The sequence below is a fragment of the Drosophila miranda genome, chromosome XL (genome assembly GCF_003369915.1).
Source record: "Drosophila miranda strain MSH22 chromosome XL, D.miranda_PacBio2.1, whole genome shotgun sequence".
NCBI lineage: Eukaryota > Metazoa > Arthropoda > Insecta > Diptera > Drosophilidae > Drosophila > Drosophila miranda.
Window position 1 is genome coordinate 1,472,953 of NC_046673.1, and position 20,731 is coordinate 1,493,683.

At 42.4% G+C, this 20,731-nt stretch overlaps 1 protein-coding gene across 2 annotated transcripts in view; it reads left to right on the forward strand.

Annotated features, from left to right (window-relative positions):
* Positions 1-11,404: 11,404 nt before the first annotated feature.
* Positions 11,405-20,731, forward strand: part of LOC108162452 — an 82,185-nt gene continuing 72,858 nt past the window's right edge. For both annotated transcript variants that reach the window (XR_001775574.2, XM_017297198.2), the window contains exon 1: positions 11,405-11,862. The gene's annotated coding sequence lies outside the window, so the exon portion shown is untranslated. The remainder of the gene's footprint in view (positions 11,863-20,731) is intronic.

The window sequence follows — 20,731 nt, forward strand, 5'->3', positions numbered from 1 at the left end:
CTTTCCGTCCTGCTTACACCCTCCAAAAAACTAACTTCTCTTTTAGTAACCTATCAGAATGTTAGAGGATTACGTAGTAAGCTCAGCATTCTTTTCCGGGATAGTGTTGCATTTGCTTCCCACGTTATTGTGTTTACTGAAACCTGGTTAAAGCCGGACACTCTTAGTTCCGAGGTTTTAGCAGGTCGGTACACAACGTTTCGCAAGGACAGTTGGTCTCGACGTGCAGGAGGGGTTCTGATTGCAGTGGACTCTAACTTCACGTCGCAACACTTCCCAGTCCAGGTTCAACACGAACTGGAATTCCTGTGTGTAAAACTGATTCTTTCCGCTTTCGCCATATTCATTACTTGCTCGTTTATTCCACCTTTTTCGGAAATTTAAATATTTAAGCAGCATTTGTCCGCTTTAACAGCTGTTTCTCCCTCGCTATCAGATAAAGATGGTATGATAGTTCCTGGTGACTTCAACTTGCCAGGAACTGTTTGGTCCTCGGTAAACGAGTCTAGTATTAAGTGCCCATGTCACGACATGACTTTGTTGATGGCTTGCTTGACCTGTCCCTGTTTCAAGTCAATCATGTGAAAAATTCCTTGGGTCGATTGCTTGATCTGTGCTTTGTATCGGATCCGGCGACAGTGTTGTTGACCCGAGCCCTTCCGCTCACTATACCTGAAGACGCCTACCACCCTACTTTCGAGGTGTCGCTAGATATAGGACCAACTGTATTGGATCGGTCGAGTAGGCTACCTGAACGTGTCCGCTGCTTTCGTAAGGCCGAGTTTACGAAGCTTAATAACCTCATTAGGGATTTTGGTTGGTCCGCCTTGTACTTGCACATCAGTTTTTCTTGTGTCCCGCTTTCTTGTCCGATTAGATCTGGATGACCCCCTTGGTTTACCAAAGAGTTATCCAGCCTAAAAAACTTAAAATCAAGACTTTATAAAAAATTTCAAGAAGTGGGTTCTCCTACTTCTCACTCTCGCTATGTAATAGCTCGGTCAAACTTTTCAGTTCTTACTGCTCAATGCTATAAGAACTGCCTATCTCAATGCAGGATACGTTTTTCTCAGGACCCTAAACAGTTTTACTGCTTCGTAAACAGTAAGCGTAGAACGTCCGCACACCCATCCTCGCTATCATTTCGGAATACGTCGGCAAATAATGATCAGGCAATTGCCGATATTTTTGCCCAATTTTTGCAAACGACCTGTTCTGAGGAAAGCTACTCTGGTCATCCGTACCCATACGGTTTAAAGAGCTTGAACGGCATTTTCAGTCCCTTGTTAAATGAGTGTTCTTTACTTCATGATCTTCGACTAGTTAAGCCGGTGTTTGCACCGGGTCCAGCCGGGGTTCCAGGTTGTGTACTCAGGCACTGCGCCGAGGCACTGTGTGGACCCTTGCTTAAACTATTCACCCTGTCCATTGATACTTCTTGCTTCCCCCCGATCGTTAAGGAGTCGTTTATAATACCTCTCCATAAAAAAGGTAGCAAGTCTGAAGCAAAAAATTATAGAGGTATAGCAAAGTTATCCGCTAGTTTGAGAAGGTTTTAACTCCGCACTTGAAACATCTCTGCAAGCCACTTATATCTCCAACTCAGCATGGATTTATAAGGCGGCGATCAACCACCACGAACTTGTTAGAGTTTACCTCTTTCATTATTAAAAGCTTTCCAGGTAACTTACAGACGGATGTTATTCACACCGACTTTAGTAAAGCATTCGACTCTGTAAACCATTCCCTTTTAGCGCATAAACTTGTACTTTTAGGGTTTCCGCCCAACCTCCTGAGATGGATTTCTAGCTATCTTTGTTCCAGGTCTCAAAGAGTCCTCTTCAAAGACTCCCTCTCTTCACCAGTAAAGGTTTCTTCGGCAATACCACAGGGCAGCCACCTAGGCCCCTTACTCTTCACACTCTTTATTAATGACTTGCCTTCGGTATTAACATACTCTCGAGTACTTATGTAGGCGGATGATGTTAGACTCTGTGTCCACTATAAGGACATTTCATTTCATTCTCGCTTGCAAGCCGATCTAAATAACTTTCAGTCCTCGAAATGCAAAGTTATGACATTTCATCGTTCTAGCACCTTATTGGCTCCCTATACACTATTTGGTGGTTCTCTTGAGAGAATTACCCTGGTGGATGATCTTGGTGTTATGTTAGACCCCAAGTTAAAGTTATCTGAACACATTTCTACTATGGTAAATAAGGCCATGGGTGTGCATGGGTTTTGAAAATGGTGATCAAAGGAATTTGACGACCCCTAAATAACAAAGATTCTTTATACCTCGCTTGTTCGTCCGATCTTAGAATACGGCTCCTGTGTATGGTGCCCTCAGTACAAAGTACACCAGGACCGTATAGAATCAGTACAGAAAATCTTTTTACTCTTTGCTTTGCGGGGCCTTAGCTGGGATGCGTAACCATATTACTCTAGTATACTGCTAATAGTAAACATCCCATCCTTAGTTGACCGTGTGATTTTTGTGCACAACTTGATCAGGGGTGACATAGACAGCCCTGATCTGTTGGTCCGCAAAACCTTCACGATTCCTATCAGACTCACTAGAAATTTAATACCGTTGTTCCTTCCACTTTGTAGATCGAATTATTCCTTACATGAACCGGTTAGGGTCTTATGCTCGGATTATAATTCCCTCTACCATATTATATCCACCACTAATTCTCTTCCTCTTATTAAATTACTAATCCTTACACACCTTTCTAGTAATTAGTAATTGTAGTGGTATATGTATTTTGAATGCATGCTTAGTTTCTTAGTAAAGTTTTCTTCAAAGTTATTTGAACGAGTTGTATTATATGCTTATAGGTTTTTTACCTGAGCTGTATATATCTTGATTTAGTTTTGGTTTTATGCATACAAAAGTTTTGGTGTATAAAATTAACTTTCAAATTATCTCTTTGTTTCGTCGTTCTTGTATATTGTTGCCGTTTTATGTATTTGTAATTTTTTAAGGCAAAGTGGGAGTGCAATAAAATCTCGTTTCGAATTTGCCCCGCACTGCCACTGTAGGTTAGCTAGGCTTAAAGATCAAATTGTGCAAATATAATATTCGTTGAAATTGAGTCATATAGAGCGCACGCGTACAATTATTTATCTCCCGCCTACTAAAACATAGTACAGCCACCCAAAGCTTTCGGTATATTCAGTTAAAAATCTTAAAGTCTCAAAATATTTTGATCATCGATACAAGGTTCTCCGATTCTACAGAATTGTTTATTATTTTATTTTATTTTACAACGTGTTTTTAATGAGTTGCAGGGTTGTCTATGAGACGGCAGTATGAAACTATTCGTGCGGTTGGTTTTAACTAGAATTTTCGACTAACTCCACTGGAAGATTACACGATGCGACGGTCCCAATGCAAAAAGAATCGCTGTATGCGTGTGCAGCTGCGGCTTCGGCTATGCGTTTGAGAGAGTTACCGCTAGGTTTTGTACATAGGCAATAACAACACAATTATGAGCATGAGAATAAGTGCTTAACCATTAAAGAACAATGATGAGCATTTGAATAGGGAAATTTAGACCATGAGTGAACATTCAAATTTTTCCCAAAACTTGGGAAAACTTACGTCCCTTCCCAAATTCCATTTTATCGTTAAAAACTGTTAAAAATAAAATATTTTTGTATTTTTGTAACAAAAAGCGTAACGGAATTTAACGGCAAAATGGAGTATTTGAAGGTTTGGTCAAACGGCTGTACCTTAACCGTTTACACATAGATTTTTACCAGGGACCGTAACTGATTTAAAATAAAAATTGGAGTCCGACAATTGATTCCCCATTTTTATTAAAAAAATCAAAAATAAAACTTATTATTAATTTGAATTAAAAAAAAATTTAAAAAAAACAAATATTAAACTTATTTCTGATTTTTTCAATATAAAAGATTTATTTTTGATTTTTATTTTAAAAATTAAAAATAAGAGTTATTCCAAATCTTTTATTTTGAAAATCAAAAATACAATTTAAACAAAATACATATACTTTTTTGAACCAAATGGTGTTATTAATATTAATATTCGTCCTTGAAAGACGTGCGATCTATTATATGAAAGGCATTGAATCATAGATCAAGAATTTTTTTAAATGTTTCCTAAAATGGAATGGTATAATAAAAAGATACGGAATAAATATTATTTATATCTTTTAAAATTAAAAACAAATATAATTTTAATTTTCTATTTTTATTGAAATAATTTAAAAAGGGTGTTATTTCTCATTTTTATTAAAAAAAAAAAAATCATAAATAAGTGTTGTTTTTGATTTTTTCCATACAAATTGGGAAATATAATTTTTTTAAATATGAATTTTGGTGTATTCCATGTTGCTGTAACATACATATTTCCTTCACATTCATTTATTTAGGTAAAATTTGCTTTCATAAATCTTATTTGTGGTCCCTGATTTTTACAAACGATACTGTTGGGTTACGCAGCTCAATATTCGCCAATCCATGTAGCATAGCCAGAAATCCATGTAGCATAGCTAGTGGTGCACCAGTAGAGAAAATTCTATTACAGTTTGTTATTTTCACTGCCCACTGTACCACTTTGTCACCCGCATACGTAAATATTCTCGCACACTCTAGCAGCCTATGCAGCCTTCTCTCTTGTTCTCATCTCGCGCCTTTCTTTCTTTCCTTCGCTTTCGCTCTCACTCTCGCTCTCTCGATCTATCGCGCTCTTGTCGAAGCCTCGCTTGTGTTAGGGAACGGGCAATTTGCACATTGCGCATCGTCTTGGACTCGAGCTCCGCTCTTCAATCCGACACCGTCTTGAACCGACCCCCCGCGTCATCAGACGACATCGTCTTTGTATCGATCTCAGCCACCTGACTCGTCGTGCTCTCGTGATATCTAACTCTGTCGCTATCAAATCCGCAAACATTTCGCTCTTGGTCTGTATTTCACAAACACACAAGCTTACACACCCAAGTGGGCGTAGCCCGCCATCTACCCGTTATACTTTCCGTCTTCAAGCCACCTACGCGGACGACACCACTTTCCTATCAACCAGCTCCTCCAGGACACATCCGTCCGTCTTCGTTTTTTTTTTAATTGCGTGGCTTTTATCTATTGATATTTATTTATTCAAGAAGAAGTACGTCTTAAATAGTTTCCGAGTATATTCGCGAATTTCTTATACCCGATACTCAAATAAGAGTATTGGGGTATATTCGATGGGACCGCATAAGGTATATACTGATCAGCTTCAGCATTGATCAGCGAGTCGATATAGCCATGTCCGTCAGTCTGTTCACCAGTCTGTCCCTCCTTCCGTCCAGATAAGTGCCTAGATCTCAGAGACTTTAAGAGATAGAACAACTGAATGTTGCGTCCAGACTCCTGTGAAGTGTAACATAATTCAAATTTCGCTCAAAGCCTGATGAACGCTAAAACACCCTTAGCTTTATTAACTGTTTGAACTCAAGACTGAAAAGATGTAGATGTAGAAAAAAATTAAAATCAACAAATCAATGCGTCCCTTTTGCGAACAGTGATACCAAACGACACATAAAATATATGGTATAAATTACATAAACCATAAGGTCACATAAGTATATATGTACATATATACCGACTGAGTACTAGGGCTTGTCAAGCCCCGCCTTGTAACCAAGTCTTGTAATTGCGTTAAAGAACTTGTCGCTGAAGCAAATAGCGCAGGTATCATTTTTGGAGTCATTGAGTCACAAACTCTCTCAAGAGTTTTTCACTCTGATCTCACTCGTCCGAAATCCATGATCGATGCAGGACCAGTTGCCTGTAGAGTGAATGTTTTTCTCGGTCGGTGCCCTTAGCTTTGGGTGAGCAACGCACAGTTGACAATTTGTGCTGGCTGATGGTAATTGCTCCATGAGCGGCTTTCGGCGTCCTCTTCTTCTCTCTTTCGAGCCTTGTGGAGATTTTGATTAGCTTCTTTAAGCCGTTATTTTGAAGAAGGCTATCTGTCGGATTGTCAGTCACGTCGCAGTCGCTAGTATTCGTTAATATAATTTTTAAAATACGTAAAGCAACTTTATCTCCCTTTTGGTTAAACTACAATTATTCAATAAACTTACATTTTAAACGTCTCTAACGTGCTTGGTTTGCTAGCAGTGGGCGATGGAAACCTGCTTTGATGGGGTTTCACACTCAAATGGGTAGCATTGCCGTTCACTATGGGAACTATTGTTTATTTCCGCTTCTAATTGGTTTTCACATAGCTCATATGTGAGCTATGTGATATATTGTTCCGATCTGTTTAAATATACACCTCCTCTATTTTCAATGTACACGAAAAAAATGTTTAGTTATGGAATGTCAAGAGTTAATGATCAAATCCATAGCTGGTCGAAGAAATTGCTAGAAATAATTCGTTTACTAAAAAATGATAGGACAATTCTGCTGCGAGATCAAGTGTGCGGCAATAAGTCAATTGGAAAACATTTATCAGCAGTTTGACGCGCAATTTAAAAAAGCATCAAACTCTATTTGCAAAGATTGCGACTAATAAATTGTGTGGGAATCGGTGGGGAAGGTTGAAGAGCAGAAAAGAAAAGGGGAGTATCCCTGCCTGCGGGATATTCCAGGGCGGACGGCCATCAGTCGATTCGGGGTTTCTAGTGCTCCAATTAATGGTGGAATTAAATGGTGTCCACAGCATTTGAACAGAGTATTTGTCAAGTAGTAGCCGAATCCTTGATTCCACTCCTGCTCGTGAGAGCATCCTCCCCACATTCCCAGCACACGCCCGACTCGCACCGTACAATGACCAGCTGATTGCTTGTCAATTTTCCTCAAGTTGTTTGAATTTACTGACTTTTCTATTGACACCGATGGTATTCTGATTTCGTGCAGATGTTTTAATTGAAGAAAAGGAATAATTTCTGACTCGATAAATTATTTTCATGTAATATCAGATCAACAGAGGATTTAGTTTATTTAGTTGTCTGCTAAAAGTCCTGTTCTGTTTTCAATAAAAATACAAATTTGTCACACAAATTTATTCGAAACGTTGGGAAACGCGTCTCCGCCTGCTCCCTCTCCCTCTCTGTCCTTTCGATATGCTATTCGCAAAATGGACAGACTGATTTGTGAAGATTGTGGTAGTACATGGACAAAGCAGACCGCGCATCTCTATCTAATTTCCCTGCACTTTTCATGAGAAAGGACATGACAGTGATGAGGGTGAGCGAGAGCGAGAGAGCGTCTATCCCTATTCCCTCCATATATGACATATGACATATTTAATGGCTGTACCCAATCGCCGTCCGTTGAATATCTTACGCCTTCTCTCTCCTTCCACAAACGAAGTGCCATTCAGCCGTTATATCTGGCTCGCTCTGCCTGGGTCGCCACCTGACGGGGAAGAGTGTGAAAGGGAGAGAGTGCGTGGCCGGACTCTCTTTGTACAATCAGCAGTTTACTTATAAAACTTATTGTTTAAGATAAATAGTTATAAGCTTACATACATACATATTATATTTTAGATACCATAGCAACAATCGGCCATAAATCATATTTTTCAACTTTCAACTCAAGTCGCAACCTCGAAACGTGGTCGAATCGGGAATTAACTCTATAGTACATGGAACATTTTTAAGCCCCGATACCTATGTACACTTATGTACATATGTACATACAGCTAGCTGTCATTGGTAAGATATGTACATCTGAGAGGGTATACAAAGGCACGGCCTTCGTTTGGTCATGTTCTTGCAGCATCTTGTCTCCATTTTCCAATTCAATTCGATTCCAATTCAATTGCAATTGCGGCTCCTATTGTTTGCGTTTGTGTGTAATGACGTAGATTTATTTTGGAGCAACAATTGTTTTGGCAGTAGAAGTGCAGCCCAAAAGGGTCTTTGCTTTCCCTTTCCTCGGTGGGACCAGGGGTTGGCATGTGCAATTGATAGCTTGGGTCTGTCGTTCCCGTACCCGTTCCCGATCCCGTTCGCGCTCGGGGCTGTCGCTGGTGCCATCCATCACACTCAAAGTGAAATAAATTGAAACTTATGCCACAAAGGCAATCAATGAATGTCGCTGCACTGGCTGCTGTAGCAGCAGATCTGTTAAAACAGCTGTCTTTGTAAGCCATGTCACTGTTACTTTCTAAGTCGGCACAACTAGAAAATCCTGTTTGAATGGGACTCGTGGACAGACATCGGGCCGGTGAAAATATCGGTGGCGATGCCACCTCCTCTCTGGTTAGTGGAGCAGCGTGTCCATGTCCACGGAGACGCCGCGGCGGGGTAACTAGTCGTATGTGATTTGAAGCATGCCTCACTTTCTATCAGAGGCAACTGAAGGGGTCGGGGAGGGGAAGAGGGGTCAGAATCAAAAGCAGGCCGATAAGACAAATTCAATCACAAAGAGTGAAAAGAGAGTAGAAATCAAGTTGAGTTCGGAAATTCGTTCAAAATTCACAATTCAGCAGAATGGGGAGCAAAGGTTGGCCGTCTGGAGTCTGAATCGTGTTAATTCCTCTAAAACTGCTGCTGATTGCATATTCTTTCAGTGAGTCACCATCCGGCCCAGCTCGGTTTTACGGGCCAGCCTCAGAGCCAGGTACAGGCTCAGGCACAGGCACAGGCACAGAGAAAGGCACAGGCAAAGTCGCGGTTCCAGTCCCAGAGCCAAGACGTGGGCTGGCGTAGTGGCGATGATGACAACGATGGACTATGCGTGTTCTCCTGGGGCTTCCTCAAATCGTGCTGCCTGTGGCGAGGATAGAGCGGAAAGATATCGAAAAATCATAATTAAAACCAGTTGCAGGTTCTATCGTCCCACAGCCAGCAGGCAGTCAGCAGGCAGCCAGCAGTACCCAGCCCAACCCATAGACGAACACATTGCTTCTAATAGTCAAAGTGACACGCTAAGCTGATTAACTCTAATCTAAAGTTGCAACCAGGGGGAAATAAAACGCCAACTGAAAGCGAACACAATCAGAAACATGGGACGAGGGAGGAGAAAGGAGTAGATGAGCTGGGTTAGTGCCACATGCCGCAACCCGCATGGGCCCGGACACTTCGGAGAGGGGTAAGGCTACGATGGAAGGACGACTGTTTACATTTGTCATAGATTTAGTAGAAAATAGGGGATGGCGTCGACAAGGAAGTATAAAATGGAGCAAGTGAACGAAATTGCGACCGATAAGAAAGAAAAGCAGAGCAAATGAAAGGTGGCTGCTGCCAGGCGCAGGGACAGGGTGCAGGAGGAGCCACAGAACCCGAACCAGAACCGGCGCATAGATAAAAGTGCACGTAACATGGGACCAGGAACAAAGTGACCGACAAAATCTTCCACCAAACCTGGCCCTGGCCCTGGCCCTGGCCCGTCCCAGTCCCAGTCCTCCCCCCATCCCTAGTCCGTACCGGCTAAGAATCTTATCTGACTTTGGATTTGTTTCTCTTTTCCCCCATCTCTGTCACCATCTGTGTGTGCTTTCATGGTGTCTGTCTGCCCTGTTCGAGCTGTTCTTTTCTGGAGGTTTGTTTTGGCTTGGGGTTTCACGTCATGTGTCCGATCTGTCCTTGATTTGGCTTTGGGGCTGGGACCGGTGTCGGGATTTGCATTGAAATCGTCTTAGCTCTCCCTGCCATCCACCATTCACCACCCTCCACCCACCACCCACCACCCACCAATCATTGAAAAAGGTAGACGCCCTAAGCTGACCGTGAATGGATCGGGTTCAGGATCAAGTTGGAGGAGGGCCAACAGCCGGAAGTTTTCCCATTTTACCCCCGCAACAATAAGGCTCTAACTGATAATGAGTTGGAAGCCCTGTCGGTCACTGTCAACACCACACCTCGCTGTAGATAATGAGCCGGCAACCTTGCTGATTTACCGCCATTCCTTTGGGCATTCAGCGAAACAGGCTGGCTGTTCTGTTTTCAAAAATGTTCGATTCGAGTTCGAGGTCTGCATAAGTGGATTCCAAATGTGACACATTAAATGTTCTGACAACAATCAAACGAAGAGGTACGAATGCATTTCAGAGGGAGTCCGACCCACATCAGTTGTTCGATCTGTGTTGAGCAACTCTGAGCTATTTTAGTATGTTAGCTTTCAGGTCATTTCCATATTTAAATGCAATGCCAATTTAATAAACCGAAAATCACATTTTCCTTCTCAATTAATCGTAACGTAAATACGCAAATTAATTTAACGCTCGGCACCCTGCTACGCTCTCCCTCACATCACGCCCTTGCTTGTCCAGAATGTGCCTCCTGGCGCAGTGATCGAGACACATGTAACGGACTAGATATATGGTGGAAAGAGAGAGATTTAGCAGGTCTTGGGATATGAAAAGAGCTAGAATAATAGAGTAGGAATGTATTGTATAAGATATATTAGTTGATGATACATTTGTGGATGTATGTATATACGAACTGAGTACCTGTTATTGTAGTGTCACGTGACGACTCGGTTTATATCCATTTATCTATCTGTTTCTAACTATCCATCTGTTTATCTATTTATGTAATCATGTATTCATATAGATATTCCTCCATGTTTTTCTCCATTTCTTCTTGTATACCTACATACATATGTACATGTATGTGCATATATATGAATTTCCTAGACTATTGTACAGATTTTCCTTAATTTATCCCTCCATTCTACATATGTATATCATTCTAAGCGTCCACTGCCTACTTACATACATACACATATGTATATATTCGTATATAATTCGATCTGGTATAAAAAGATACTAGATTCCAACATATCAAATTTGTATCCTGATGTGCATTTCTTCGTCTACTCGTATCATACATATCAATCAACTCAGACGCATCCCATCAGTATTGGCCTCTTATACGCGGACCTCCACCCCGCCACCTCTCTGGACACTGTCTTCCACGTGACCCAAGCCGAAGCGGTCACCTCAAGATGCTGGCTAACTGAGTCGACACCCAAGATGCTCCGAAAAGGAACAGGCAATTGCAGTAATTATTTCAGCCGCTCTGCCAACGGCTGGAGCGGGCCAGACCAGGCCGATAAGGGGCTTGGAGAGGGTGGATGGCAGAGGGACGGTGACTGTGACGGTGACGGTGACGGTGACGGTACCGACATGGCCATATTTTGGCGCAAGTTTTCACCACCGCCCAATGTGGAATATGCAGACGCTGCACTCGCTTCTGTCTGTGTTCTCTTGTGTTTGTGTTTGTGTGGCTGTGCGTGCGCGTGTGCGTGTGTGCCTGAGGAAAAGTGGAAAAACGAGGTGTGCAATTTAGCATTCACGCTCGGACTCGGTTCGGACCACGTCTGTGCTTCGGTTACGCCTTCGGCCCGAGATTCGTGTGGCAGGTTCGGTTTCGGGCTCGTCTTGGCTTCGTTATTGCTGCTGCCGCCGCTGTGGCAGGCGGCATTATCAGACGGCAACTTCAGTTGCAAGCGAAAGCTCAGCGTGTGTGCCTCGTGTGTCTCTATCGTGTCGCAAAATCAACAAAACATCGACATCGACATCGACATCGACATTAGCATCATCTTCGGTGGCACAGCCAGTTTCATTGAACAGTAGTCAATCAGTGGAAACCAGCAGTCGGTGCGTCTGCGTCGCGTGTGCTACACTTGCCACTTGCCATTCCGGCTTTGGTTTTGGCTTTGGCTTTGGCTCTGACTTTGACTTTGTCCAAAACTCGAGCGGGTTTTCGAGCCACGCCGCGCATTTGCTTTGGAGTTGGATTGTTTCCTTTTGTCACGTGCTCGGTGTTTTCTTTGTTTTTTGTTGCTGTGCTGCATTCAGTGGAGTGGTAACGCAGTGGCAGAAGAGAGGCCTGCCTGCCACCAACTTGCAACATTTGGCGTCGTCTCCGCCGCTTGGACTTGGTCTGACTGGTTCGTGATTTTTCATACGATTTTATTTCATTTTGTGCACATTTTCGTTTGATTTGAGCGAAAGTTTTTTGTGACTTCTGCAGCCGTTGTTGCTGATGCTGCGGGGGAAAACGAAGACAATTTGCAGCATTGATGGCTGCTCCCCTTGCTCCTCCCGTCACCCATCCACCCATTCCAGTTGTGGCGCCCCTAATTAAACCGGTAAAGGCATTATATTTTTTCCGAGGCTGTTGTTGCTAATTGCCAGTGAAATTTGTGACAGCGGCAACATTAGGAGCAGCGACAACTTCGGCGACAACAATGCCATTGTGTGTCCTTGCTAATGAAATCGCTGAGCCCCTCAAAGGGTACCTGAAGCCATGCCATAGTATGGAATATCATGAAATAGTGTGGGTATGCAATAGTACGGGGAAAGCCCTTGGGAGAAGCAGATGGAGAGAGAGAGAGAGAGAGAGAGAGAGAGAGAGAGAGAGTGTGTTTGGGGATCTGTACACTGTACAGATGTCATTGTGAGACAGTCTTACAAAATTGATAGGTCTCTTATAGTTTGCACCATTTATATGCAGAGACAACATACGTATCTACATACGAAGTATGACCAAAATAATTGTTATTTACAATACGCTTAGATATGTAGATCTATTGCTGTTTCCCGAGAATCCACAAAATCCACTTTATTTTACAAGAAGCTGCCCAAAGGAATGACACTGCTAATAAATCTTCTTCAGGATTCTAGAATACCATCTAATCACTCTTCTAGACTCCCAATCAACACCCTTCTTCAACACAAAGTATACAAAATTGTGGGCCAAAGTTTAGGAGACATCATGCATCTGAAATCGGATTTGAATTGTTGGCCGCGAAAACGACATCTGGTTTTGTGCCGTGCGAATGCCTTGGTCTTTTGCAACTACCTGGAAAACAAAAAAAAAAAACCCAAAATCAACCTTAGCACCAATTATGTTTCAGGCTTAAGAGCTATACATAGACCGAGTATACTTTCATGGAAATCCCCATACAGTATATGTATATGCATGTATGTGCTTACATTGCATTCAATGTGTTACAATTTGATTCCAATATTATTTTAAGACCGTATTTATAATTTACGTTATCCGACAATTATTTCTATCCTTTTTTTGCATTCTTAGGATCGATTTTGATCGATCGAAATTTTCAGATTGTTTGCGGCTCAGAAGGGGAGTTAATGAATTTATTCTAAAATCGAACAGTCTAAACAGGCTCTAAATGAAAAATGTGAAACCGCCTTGACCTTCCCGAATGTTGACGACAGGCCCAAACTCATCGCGGAACCTTATAATTTGTTTATTCCACATTAGATTTACATTTCACAGCCAATTCGGCATTCCCGAACAGTTTTCCTTCCAAGTTCAATTTCACTTTTAGCTGCCAAATTTCGTTGGAGAATGTTTTCCATTCGCACTTCTGCCTTGTCCGATTATTCGTTGAAAAACTATCAGTTCTTATTAAAAAGTATGGGTTTTTTTATGTTTTAGATAGATAATAATATGAGGATATAATAAAACGGAAAGAACCATAATTTTATCGCATTTCGATGTAGTACTTGAGCACTTTTGTACTGAGCTCTTTCCATACGTATTTCCAGTCGAATTTGTATATGCTTATCAAATCCGGGTCTCCTATCTCCATTTCTTGCTGTCTTTTATGCTTTCTTCGGGGTCTCTTCAGTGCGTGTTTTCTCCCATGCATCCCATCCCATCCCCTTCTGATCTCTGGTTGAAGAGTTTCCTTAATCTCAGTCCACTCCAAATTTACGATTCATTTAATTTAGCAACAGCAAACATTTTATTGTCATTTCATTTGATTACAATTTTCATAATGTAAGTATTGCTATTTTTTTTTTTTCTTGGTTTTTTTTCTTTTTTTTTTTTTGCTCTTGCGGGATATTTTGTCAACAGCAAAGAGGGGAAAAAGTGAAAATTTAAAGAAATTTCTTGCCCGCAGGCTGCAGCGTCTTTTCCTCTCGACCTCTCGCCCTTTTGCCAGGGCTTGTGTGTGTGTGTGCGTGTATGCCTCTGTGTGATTTAAAAGCAGACAAAAATTAATAAAGAAAAAAAACGAAAAGTGAGATAAAAACAAAAATGAAATTGTGCCGCAGTATTTGCGTTTGGCGGCATTTTTCCGCTGCCGCCTGTCGCCTTCGTCGCTTCGTCGCTTCGTCGCTTTGCGCTTTTTTCGATTTTCCCCCACAGCCTCAACATCCTCCTCTGTACCACTCCAGGAATTTGTTGTTGCTGCATGTGGCACTGCTGATGGCTTCATATTCATTTAGTTTCACAATTCCCTTTGTTCGTCCGGCCGTCTTTCGCCCGTCTTTCTCCTTTCTTGTGCTACTCTTCCTTCGTCATTCCACCTTTGTATTTCATTGTATTTTGTATCCTGATTTTATTTACATTTAGATGGAATTTTTAATTTTAATGTAATCTCCCCCGGAACAAAAATCATCAGCTAAGCAAAAATGTTTGAGAATGCTCGGTCGACTGCATCCGAGTACAGCTCAGGTACTGAACCCGATTGCCGCCACAAAATCAGTTGGACTCTTCAATTAATACACTTCATCGTCATCTTTTCAAGGAAGGAAGACTCGTAGCCTGGATTCACGATCATTCCTTCCATCAAACGGAGACGCTTTCATTTAGCTTTACCATTCAGCGTTCACGCCTGAAAATGACCAGAGCTAGTATTGAATTTGCCGATTTTCTTCTTAGATTTTCTCTTTCAATGCATCATTTTTTTCTTCTCATTTTAAAGAGCTCGGCTTTATTCAATTTTTAACTAATTTTCCACCACGGCACGTGGTACCGATATTCGACAGCTGCAATGGAAAAGAGCATATCTATGAGGGTCTCAAATATCTGGAGCAAAACTCCTTCGGAGGCATACATTGGCATACAGATTTTCCAATTTGTAGACTTGCATTCAGAAACAGAATTCGCTGAGCACTGAGGACATGCAGCATAATTGATATTAATTTTGCAATTAAAACATAAACTGAATAAAAGGTCAGCGGGCGGTCGAGGTAGAAACAATTCAATTGAAAAATAATCAAATGGCAAATCGCAGGGCAAATTGTCAAACGTTCTGACAGCCCTGACACTTAACGTGAAATGGCAGATACTTCCAGCATGCACACATATGTACATACATGTACAATTATGCACACATGTACACAACGACATACATGTATGTGTGGATACTCAAACCAAAATATACATATATTGTTGTAATTTTGAATCAACTCTGCATGGCCTAATTTATGCAATTCTGATTGAGTAAGTTTTATAATGGAAATTTTGATTATGAATCGCTGAATTCAACTCAACATAATCCAATTAACTTTGTCTAAAGACCAAAAAGATATTCAAGGGGAGAAAATAAAGAGCGAGAAAATAAGATTGTGAAGTGCCCGATTTTGAAAATTGCGATTCGAAAATCGAAAGTCGAAATCCACTGCCCCTCCCCACACGAGCACCACCCAACCCCACCCGTTGCACATGCCAGCGTATGCAGCCGAGCATTAAAATTACCTCTTAATTAACACGAACCAACAGCAGCAACAGCAGCAACAGTACCATCAACAGCAGAAAGTGCTGCTGCTGAAAATGACTATAAATAAATTCACAAATTGCCTGAACAAAACTAAAACTAAAAAATTGTTTAGCTTGCCGGCTCGTATGCGATATGCACTCACATATCGCCAACAGCCTGCGGATACAAATAATGGAAAAGCTTGGACTTTAATGCGATCAGGGAGGGGGGAGTGAGCGGGACGAGCCTTTAGGATAATAAATACATACACACATTTGCACAAGGAAGGGAAATCAGAAATTTCAAATATCAGATCTTGAATGCTTTTTAAGAATAAACAAGAGCAAAAACTGTATGAAACTTGTGAGCCTCTGGCCTAGTATATTCTATCCCAAACAAAATCGGCTCGTAATTATAGATCTAGAACTCAGATGAACCACTAGAACCACTCACTGGATAATGTGCATGATAGCTCGTGCAAGCAGTGCAATATTCAGAGCACTTCAGGGGTTGATTCCACGGTCAATTCAAACGCATAAAGGTAAGGCTGATGACAGAAGCACATCTCAAATTTGCCACACTATTAGAGTTGGAGTTGAACTATTGCTTGAGAGCTTTATTACAGCAATAAATGCCTATCAATAATGCTACACACTTGAGAGTATTTTTATTTCTTTAAGGTTTCTTCCATTGCACAGAATTCAGCTCAAAGTATTCCCCAATCTTGTTCATGCCTTTCAATAGAGTAGAAATTCATTACTATGATCGGGCTCAAGCGGTGTCCAATGTCCCTTCGCTCGTTCTCATCTCCACTCCACTCCACTCCCTACCATCCCATTACATCCCGGCTCTTACTGCTTTTTTGCACCTCATCAAGTTACGTTGAGGGATGGCAACTAAATGCGAAAACACATGTTCCCCCTACCCTACAGCCCTGCCACGGGAGTCGGGGCGCCACCATGTGCCACCATGAGTGTGTGTTTGTGTGTCGGTGTGCTAATATAGGTGTGGCATCTATTAGTATGCGTGTCCTCTACAGAAGGCGGTAAGAAAAATAACCAAGAGCATAAATTTCATAGCAAAAAGTTTTGGCTCTATTTGGCCTATGGCGACGAGGGAACGGAATGACGAAAGAGAAGTTCTGAAACTGGGAATGAAAACTGCACTGAGAGAAACGATAGACAGAGAGAGAGAGGGACAGGGATAGGGATAGGGATAGGGATTGCGGGGCCACAACACAGACGTGTGAAGCATATCATTTGAGCCCGAAAGGGCAGCGTTTTTAGGTTCAGTGGAAAAGAAATAGGGATTCCGACTTACGACGATCTTTACGAATATAGTTTAAGCCATTTTTACTTTAACTTATCGTAGAGCCCTGGTACCTTACTTTAACATCATCTTTTGTTTTCTTTTTCCCTTTTTCTTAACATCTCTCGCTCATTTGGTTTCACCTCTTTTCCTTTTCAAACATTTCATTTTAAGATAGCTGGTTTTCTTCTATGTTAACTCGTCTATTATCATATTTTCTATTTAAGTTCTGTCGATTTTTGTTCTACTAGACTGCAATTTCCCAATGCCTTCTCCATGTTCACCCATACACTTCCATTCTCCTCGTTTTCTGCTATCATCTTCTCAACTTCTACTGCAGATTATCCTCTTATTCATTTCTTGTTACATACTGATGTGAATCTTCTCTCTATACGCGGTGCTCGAAGAGTACAGGGGTACATTAGACTTGTGTATTTTGTTATATTTAACAGCCAAAAGTAAGAGTTTCCGACCCCATAGAGTGTAATATTTTTGATCAGACATCGATCGCCAAGCCAAGCATATCTACTAGATTGTATTGGATCATCCGTCCATCAATCTATCTCTCACTCTCTCTACCGCACCACACTCTTTCTCGTCCAGTATGGGACCTCTTGCGGAGTGATGGATGGACAGCTAGAAAATATTCTAAAGCTCTAATAATCTAATTAACATTAGAACATATGTATGTAGCTAGCTATCGGGCGCATAACATCTCTTCCTCTCAATGATTTCTCCATCTCTCATGACAAGTGAAAGAAAAATTGAGAGAGACATGCGGTCTGCTCTGCTCGTCCTACCAAAATTCCCCCTTCTATCCCTATTGCGAACAGTGATACCAAAAAGGGGCAGATATTCGTATAATTACGTAAAAATATATTGTATTCTAACTATCATACCATCTATGCGACTCACAGCGCTTTGACTGATTTTGATTTAGGATTCTGTATCTTCCCGTCTTGATGTACTATTTTCATAATTTCTTCCTAATTTTCTACTTCGCACCTGCTCTATTTCATCTTCCCCCTTTGATCCTACCTCGAGTTTTACAACTTTTTCCAGTATCTCTTGCTCGCTTCTTTTGTAATGCTGCTTATCTGTTCATCTGTTCTCGTTCCAAGTGGCGGGAGATATAGTGCATAAGGACTGCCACTTTCTCACAGCATCAGGATGGTGCCCCAGCGCCCTACAGTGCTACAACGGCTTCCACCCTGGAGAGTATGTTGGTGTATCTCTCGGTTCGCTTTGGGCTGAGGCACTTCATTTCCCTAGCCAAGGGATAGAGGAAAGTCAGAAAGACACTCATTTGATTAATGATTTTTGGGGCAATGCCATGAGCCACTTTTTCGTCCCCATCCCCATCTCCTTTGGCACTTTCTTATTTGCGTGTTATGATTTGCTGTCCTCTACCGCCCCCCCCCCCCCCCCCCACACTTACCTAAGTGGGCCATGGCTCTATCTCCAACTTCAATATACGATTCAAGCCAGACAGATTCGCCGATGGCTAAGGTGATGCTGAGAAAGAAAGTGAAAGAGAACTGCCCGTTCCACATTTTGAGTGCTGATTAGGTTTGGGAATATCCATCGCCTCGGCTGTCAAGCATTTTCAATGGTTCTGGTCCTGGTTTTGGTTTTGCTTGTGCTGCAAGTTTTGGTCCTTGTTCTGGATATGGTTCTCCTTCGGCTATACTTTAACATCATCATCATCAAAATCACCATCACCGTCATCAGAATCAGAGGCAGGGGCAGAGGCAGAAACTTTAAGCATCTGCCATTACTCATCTTCATCTTGGTGCAAAGTCAAAGACTGCAATCGCATTTATGCATAATTTACGCTGCGTATACGCAACGTCTGACACCATAAAAGGGAAGAAGGGAAACAAAGACAAAAGAAGGAGCTCAAGTGTGGGACACGAATATCCGGGCACTTGGCCAAAAGGTTAATTGCCAGAGAAATGTGCGCTGATTAAGGTAAGCTCCCCGTTCGATTCCTGACTGCAAGCCAGTCGGAGAGCTTTCCGCTGCGCTCGGGGTCACCGATTCACCGAGCCCCCAAGCTGTTGCCAGTGCCATACTCTGCAGGAGGGCTCCATTTGAGCGTTGGCCAAAAGCTAAGCCCAGTGCTATCTGCTATCTGCCCTCTGCAGCTGTGCGCTGCTCTCGATGTACTTTGTGCCAAATAGCCAAAGGCCAGAATCGGCGTGAGATCGAAATTTGTTGGAATGCAAATCAAATTAGACACACGCACACATACGAACGGGGCTGCAGAGGCAGTGCAGCTCCTCTCCTGCTGGTTCTGTTTTAGAGCTCAAAGGACGGATGCTTTTAATCAAAACAGCAACGCCAAGGAGGCCTCAGGGGCCTCCACGAGTGCTCTGCCGCTGAAAAGAGGGCAAAAATATCAGGCAGCCGGTCTGGCCTACTCCGGCCTGGCTCCGCTCAAAGTATCGAAACCGTTGCAGCAGCATACAGCATCGCACATCGCTCCGGCCAGTCTTGTTTGCTGCTTGTTTGCTCCGAGTTTCATTGCCTGATGGCATAGGCTATGGGCCATTGGCCGTTTGCAATTGCCGCCTCCCAGCGCTTAGAATTCGCGACGGGCCTGTCTTCGCCAAGTATTACTCTTCTCTACAGTCTTCCTCCTATCAGAACGCAATATCTTCTCGTTCTCAGCGTTTTCTATACACCCGTTCGAAGGTTGATCAGAAGTTTTTCACACAGAAAGATATTTTCATGAAATCATTAAAGGCTATCAAGGAAACTTACAGACGGATGTTATTTACACCGATTGTGGAAATCATTGCCTCCTAGCACAAAAACTTGAGGTGGATTTCTAGCTACCTTTGTTTCAGGTCTCAAAGAGTCCTCTTCAAAAACTATATCTCTTCACCAGTTAAGTTTACTTCTGGAGACCCCTTACTATTTCTCGAGTACTCGAGTACTCATGTATGCGGATTATGTTGAGCTCCCAGTCCAGTATACGGACATTTCACTTCAATCTCGCCTGCAATCCGTTCTCAATAGCTTTCAGCCATGGTGTTGTGCAAACTTGTTACACCTTAATGCCTCGAAATATAAAGTAATGACATTTCATCGCTTCAGTCCCTTGTTGAATCCTTACAGCCTATGCGGGGGTTCTCTCGGCAGAATTACCCCGGTTGATGAACTTGGGGTATATTATACTAGATTAGATGACCCTATATCTCACTAGTTGGTCCAAATGTCCTAGGAATGCGTCTCTTGTGTATAATGTCCTCAGTACAAAGAACTCCAGGACCGTATAGAATCAGGGCTCCCTTGGAGGGCTGGGGTCCTGCCGGGATCCGCGCGGATGTAAAGGCGGATCCACAAGTCCAGACTGGTGCATCAGTATTTTCCAGCAGGTGCGGAAGATAGGGAAGAAAGGGCTTTGTCTGCTTTGTCCATTTTTGAAAACCCTATTTATATATCAGATGCTTATATTCTCGTTATCGAAAGCGCTCGCTCAGAAAATGACTGCCACATCCATTCTGCTGACGGCCCACTGTGCGACCAGGCAAGGCCAGACAAGCGGTGAATCAACTGGAGTCGGTGTGGACTGTGGAACTATTACCCTAACGAGCAACAAGGTGTCACGCCAGTCCCTCTGTTCCCTTTGATCCCCCTGTTTCCTCTCACCAACCCGCTTCACTTTGTGGGGCTTTTCCTCGTTTTCCTTTTCCTCCTGCTTTCAGCCTTTGTCTTCTGTTCATTTTCCGGGCTTCCCTTCCTTCTGTCCAGGACGGTCTTATCAGCGTTGCACGTTTTTATCATAAATTTTACAATCCGCCTGGAATGCTCCGCACATTTTTTTTTGGCATTGTGGCAGGGTGCAAAAGTCTCCGCTGGCATAGGCATACGATTCGAGACGACTCCACCGGACTTAGCCTCTGCTGCTGCTCTTCATGTTGCTGCGCAGTTTTGTGACCTATTAAAGTGCTTCGGGAAGAGATGGCTATAGGAGCATTGGGTC